At 44.5% G+C, this 6,398-nt stretch overlaps 1 protein-coding gene and 1 pseudogene across 1 annotated transcript in view; one reads left to right on the top strand and one right to left on the bottom strand.

Moving 5' to 3' along the window:
- The window catches only part of DUXA (double homeobox A), a 19,880-nt gene that overhangs the window by 10,822 nt on the left and 2,660 nt on the right, over positions 1-6,398 (bottom strand). Inside the window, exon 2 of the mRNA XM_011979642.1 lies at positions 151-154. The gene's annotated coding sequence lies outside the window, so the exon portion shown is untranslated. The remainder of the gene's footprint in view (positions 1-150; positions 155-6,398) is intronic.
- LOC105539447 lies at positions 4,429-6,070 on the top strand (annotated as a pseudogene).

Below are 6,398 nucleotides of genomic sequence, written 5' to 3' on the forward strand. Positions count from 1 at the left end.
AAAAAAAAAAAAAAAAAAAAAAAAAGATCTAACCTTGTAGCAAAAAATAAAAATCTGTCCTCTTAGCAGCCGGGCACAGTGGCTCACGCCTGTAATCCCAGCACTTTGGGAGGCCGAGGTGGGTGGATCACGAGGTCAGGAGATTGAGACCAGCCTGACCAACGTGGCGAAACCCCATCTCTACTAAAAATACAAAAAAATTAGCCGGGCGTGGTGGTGGGTGCCTGTAGTCCTAGCTACTCGGGAGGCTGAGGCAGGAGAATGGTGTGAACCCAGGAGTTGGAGCTTGCAGTGAGCCGAGATCATGCCACTGCACTCCAGCCTGAGCAACAGAGCGAGACTCCGTTTCAAAAAAAAAAACAAAAAACAAAAAACAAAAAACTTAGCAAATGTCAGGTAGTATTGTTTTTTCGTTTCTGAACATCCCATTTAAAATTTTTTTCTGGTTTGTTAACTATGTCACATGTCACTATGTACATATGTCAAATAATGTCACTATGTACGTTAAATCCCCAAAAATTTATCTTGCAAAACTGAAAATCTGTACCTCTTGACCGACATTTCCCCATTTCCCCTTCACCCAAGCCCCTGGCAATCGCCCTTTTACTCTCTGCTTCTATTTTTGCTCCAACCTCACCGTTCGTGTCCATACTGCTTAATTTTCTTGGTCATGAGACCACGAGCTTAGATAACACCTTAGACAATGACACCAGTGACCCTGACCTGTTTCAGTTTCGTTATTTAAAATGCTTTTCTTTCTTTTTTAAATTGTATGTATTTGTTTATTTATTTATTTGTTTTGAGAGGGTCTTACTCTGTCACCCAGGCTGGAATGCAGTGGTGCAACCATGGCTCACTGCAGCCTCCAACTCCTGGGCTCAAGCGATCCTACCCGCTAGGGCTCCAAAAGTGCTTTGAGAGTAAATGCATGAGCCACCATGCCCAGCCATTAAATTTTCAATCATTATAAATTTTAGAGCTGGAAATAATATCTCATTGTTTTATTTTTAATTTGAGTACTAGCGTGTTTGAACACCTTTAATCAAATGTATTTGCCATATTTTATTTTTGTTTTCTTAGCTTTCAGATTCTTTGCTTCTTTCTTAGGTAGAATATTTCTTTGAGACTTAAATATTATGCTGTATTTGTCCTATGTACTGCAAGTGTTTTCTTGATTCAGTATTTTAAAATAATGCTTTGTTTTTATGTGTTTTTGTATCTTTATAGCATTCTTCTAAATTGGATCTATGTTTATTTTAATTGTCTAGTCAAAGTACTGACAGGGAGGAGTGAACTTCCTGAAAACGGAGAACAAGATGTGATGCCTTTTAGTAAATGTTTCCCAAAAGACACAGGATTCCATTTCCAATTCCATACTGAGAAGCTTTAAAATTGTACATCAAAATGCAGGTGAAGTCGTGGAGAAGGGAGGCCAACAGTGCACAGGTGGTGCCTCTGGGGAATAATCAGAAGTCATCCTGCATCCTAAATTCCTGACCTGACCTTTCTGCAGGGCGAGTATCTGACCTGTGCTACACCGTCAGCAACACAAAGAAACCTTGATGAGCTTTTATTTCCTTTTATTTGTATGTTTCACTCCAGTTCTCAATTCCGTGCCCTCAAAAGCCCGGGTATCATCACCGGTACCTCTTTTCAGCCTCACCTCTCTGTGCGGTTCCGCAAGTATGTTGGTCTCCCTGGGAGAGTGGGGCCTGCAACCTGCTGGGCGCAGGTGCCTTGAGCTGCCACGTCTGCCCTTTTACCGGCTTGGGTGCAGGCCAGGGAAATGCGTCCCCGGGCGGGGGCGGGGCGCGAGGGGGCGGGGCGCGCCGGGCTGTTCTTCTCCGCTGCGCTCAGTGACTGCAGGGAGGGCTGGCGAGATGCTGGAGCAAGGTAGGGTCCTGATTCTGGGGACCACTGACGTTTGGGTCCCCCTCCCGCGACTGCTAGCGCTGCGCGGCCCGAGACCTGCGGTCGGGCGGGCCCCGGCCGCGTGGTCGCCCTGCCAGAGCGGTGGATGTCAGGTAGGCGTTGCTGTCCGGGTTCGCTTCTCTCCTGTTGTCCTAACTCTGCATCTCTCCCTAGAACCAAAAATCGCATTCTAAGCTCCCGGCCAACTGAACGGACCCCTCCTCTCAGCTAAGAGCATGGCAAAGTTAACCTGAAACACTAGTTCGGCCATGATAGGAAGGAGAAGGGGCATGCCTCATTTTACCCTCCTCTCTTTGAAATTCAGGCACAGGCCGGGCGCGGTGGCTCACGCCTGTAATCCCGGCACTTTCAGAGGCCAAGCTGAGCAGATCACCTGAGGTCAGGAGTTCGAGAGCAGCCTGGCCAGCATGGTGAAACCCCGTCTCTACTAAAAATACAAAAATTAGCCGGGCTTGATGGCGGGCGTCTGTAGTCCCAGATATTCAGGAGACTGAGATTAAAGCAATTCTGGAGGTGGAGGTTTGCAGTGAGCCGAGATCGCGCCACTGCCACTCCAGCCTGGGCGACAGAGCAAGACTCCGTCTCAAAAAAAAAAAAAAAAAAAAAAAGAAAAAAAAGAAAATTTCAGGCACAGCTGACCAGTATTAACATTAAAACAATTTTTTTTTTTAGTATCTTCATGCTAAACGGTAAGTAGAGATTGCGTGTAGCCTCCCATCAGTTTATTCCAAATAGCAAACATTTACTGAGCCCTGAGTTGTTATTAACCATGTATTTTCTTTTGGTAAACCTTACAATTGAGCGGGCAAGTAATAATATTATCTCCGTATTTTTAATGTGAGGAAACTGAGGCCCAAGAAGACATGTAATTTGCCCAATATCAGGTATTCAGTACATTGAAGATTTGGAGGACAAGTTATTTATTGTGAAAAATGTATACCTTTTCCAAAGTTCAAACAATAATTCAGTGAACACATTTATTTTGCCCCAGAATTGCCAATGATGTTATGTCCTATGAGGTGGCCCCTAAGTATACACTTTGTCCATTTGGGGGATTTGAACTTTGACTACTTGGTTAAGATGGTGTCTACTAGATCTCTCCACTCTTTCTTCTTTGTAATTAATAAGTACTTTGTGGGGCAATTCCTTGCAATGTCTGAATAATATTAAGTCCCCCCACTTCACCCTCTAGTTTTAGCCTCCATTGACAATTATTCCTTGAATCTGTGATCACTGCTTGTGGGGATTCTATTTCTATTACTTCTTTACATTTTATACTTGTAAGTTGACACTCCTGTAAAGAACTTTACCCAACCATCCTTTTTCTTCTTTTTTTTTCTTTTTTCTTTTTCTTTGTTTCTTTTTTTTTTTTTTTTTTTTGAGAAAGAGTCTCACTTTTGTCTTCCAGGCTGGAGTGCAGTGGCGCGATCTCGGCTCACTGCAACCTCCACCTCCCAAGTTCAAGTGGTTCTCCTGCCTCAGCCTCCCAGGTAGCTGGGACTATGGTCGTATGCCACCACACCCAACTAATTTTGTTTTTTGGTTTTTGTTTTGTTGTTGTTGTTTTAGTAGAGATGGGGTTTCATTTTGTTGGCCAGGCTGGTCTCAAACTCCTGACCTCAGGTTATCCACCCGCCTCAGCCTCCCAAAGTGTTGAGATTATAGGTGTGAGCCACTGCGCCCAGCCCATCCCATCCTTTTTAAGTTAATTATTTTAGAAGCCACATGGACTGGAGGATTTTTATCAGCTGCATTATAATCTATTTCTCTCATTGTATTGGTGCTCACACTAACCAGTGTTAGCCTCTCCAAACTTGAGTAGGCTTGACTTTCTGATTTCTATCACAGAGCTCCTAAAACCCTTGGAATTTCCTGTGTGTTGAAATGTCTTTCGTTATTTTTAATGACTTTTTGATCACATCTCAGTTTATACCAATGAGATGGCTTAGGGTGGAGCCCCTAGACAGACTCAGGATGAAGCTGGTCACCAGAAAGATTAGAGAGTTGGAACTTTTGCCCCACTCACCAACCTCTGTGAAGGGGAAGGGATGGGGTGGCTCGACATGAAGCTCTATAAAAACTCTTGGAGAACAAGATTTTAGCTTTCCAGATTGCTGAACACATTAGATGTGCCTGGAGAGGGCATGGAAGCTCCACACCTCTTCTCACATATCTTGCCCCATGTATCTTTTTTATCTGGCTGTTTGTTTGTATCCTTTGTGATATCTTTTATTACAAAACAGTAAACATAAGCAAAGTTTTCCCTGAGTTCTATGAGCCATTCTAGAAATGAGTTCTAGGTGGTTGTGGGAACACCAATTCTAATGTAGTTGGTTAAAAGCACAGGCCACAACCTGGTTATTATGATTGGCATCTGAAGTGAAGGGCAATTTTACGGTACTTAGCCCTCAACCTGCGGGATCTGACGCTTCAAGTTGATAGCATCAGATTTGAATTATAGGACACCTGCTGGTGTCTCCTGGAGAACTGGGATGGATGAAAAAAACCACTCATTTGAAAAAAAACACTCATTTTATTCAGCTGTTTTATAAGCCTAGAAGCCCTTCAAATGGATCATCCTTCATCGTCTATGATATAATGAATGAATTAATAGGAAAGAGATTTTCTCCTAAGGACCTGGATGATGATGTTTTTTCAGTAAGCCATGAGAGTATCCTCATCATCTCTCAAAGATCTAGAACTTGTCTGCCAAATACATGGTTTTTTTGTTTTTGTTTTTTTTTTTGAGATGGAGTCTCGCTCTGTCGCCCAGGCTGGAGTGCAGTGGCGTGATCTCGGCTCACTGCAAGGTCTGCCTCCCAGGTTCACACCATTCCCCTGCCTCAGCCTCCCAAGTAGCTGGGACTACAGGTGCCCACCACCACGCCCGGCTAATTTTTTTGTATTTTTAGTAGAGACAGGGTTTCACAGTGATAGCCAAGATGGTCTTGATCTCCTGACCTCATGATCCACCCGTCTCGGCCTCACAAAGTGCTGGGATTACAGGTGTGAGCCACCGCACCCAGCTACATGGCCTTTTAAATACTGGAGACAACCGAAAATTCATTGGACCTGATAATCGGCGTAATTTCTATGATTCCAAGTTCTTCAATTTGATTTGCCTAATGGAATAAATTGATGTCACCTTTGAAGTGGTATGAGGACCTGATACCTTCGGCCTTCTTCCCCCACTCCCAAACTTTGATAGATCTCCAAGTATGGGCTGTGGCCAATCGGCTGGAAGTGATTCCTCAAACTTGGAAAGATAGTAAAGAATATGGTCACACTTCCTGCAACGACCTGAGAGAAGAGATCCTGACACTCATGGCGATGGATAAGCACCCACCAGAGCTTCAGGTGGCATTTGCTGACTGTGCTGCTGCTATCAAATCTACGTATGAAAGCCAGCCTGTCAGACACACTGCTCTGAATTGACCATCTATCTCTCTCAACTGTATAGCTGTCCTTTTTTTCTTTCTTTCTTTCTTTTCTTTTTTTTTTTTTTTTTTTTTTTGAGACAGAGTTTCACTCTTGTCGCCCAGGCTGGAGTGCAATGGCGTGGTCCCTGCTCACTGCAACCTCCGCCTCCCGGGTTTAAGCAATTCTCCTGCCTCAGCTTCCTGAGTAACTGGGATTACAGGCATCCACCACTATGCTGGCTCATTTTTGTCTTTTTAGTAGAGACAGGGTTTCGCCATGTTGGCCAGGCTGTCTCAAGCTCCTGACCTCAGGTGATCCACCCGCCTTGGCCTCCCAAAGTGCTGGGATTACAGGCTTGAGCCACCGCGCCCAGCAGCTGTCCTCTTTTTAAGGGCTGGGAGAATCCGGGAAGCCTGGAAAATGTTGGGGCTTTTTAGGAAGCATAACAAGATCCCTAGAAATGAGTTGCTGAATGAGTTTATGGGCAGTGCAAGAGTGTCTAACAGCCATTGAGGTGTCTCCCAGGCCATTGAGGTAGTCGAGCTGGCAAGTGCCTTCAGCTTACCTATTTGTGAGGGCCTCACCCAGAGAATAATGACTGACTTTGCAATCAACCAGGAACAAAAGGAAGCCCTAGGCAAACTTAGCTGCCAGTGACAGTGATACTGACAGCGGCAGTGACAGTGACCACGACAGTGACACCAGTGAGGGCAAATGAAAGTGGAGATTCAGGAGCAACAGTGGCCTCACCATAGCTGCTGGAATCGCACCAGAGAACTGCGATATGCTAATATTTAACATCGTTCCAGAGAAGACAAGATACAGATTTGGTGAATTTGTCACTGTGAGATACAGACAGTACACAGCTGATTTAGGTAGATTTAAGCTCCTAATTTGCTACTTAATAACCATCTATTAATACACCATTAAAGGTTTAGCATTTAAGTGGCAACATGGCCGTTTTCAGACACATGGTGAGGTCCGTGGCTCTTGTCATCAGCATAAGCCTGCACACCTACAGTGTTGGTGAGCTGACCTCATGCTGC

Source organism: Mandrillus leucophaeus, unplaced genomic scaffold, assembly GCF_000951045.1.
Source record: "Mandrillus leucophaeus isolate KB7577 unplaced genomic scaffold, Mleu.le_1.0 Scaffold205, whole genome shotgun sequence".
Taxonomy (NCBI): Eukaryota; Metazoa; Chordata; class Mammalia; order Primates; family Cercopithecidae; genus Mandrillus; species Mandrillus leucophaeus.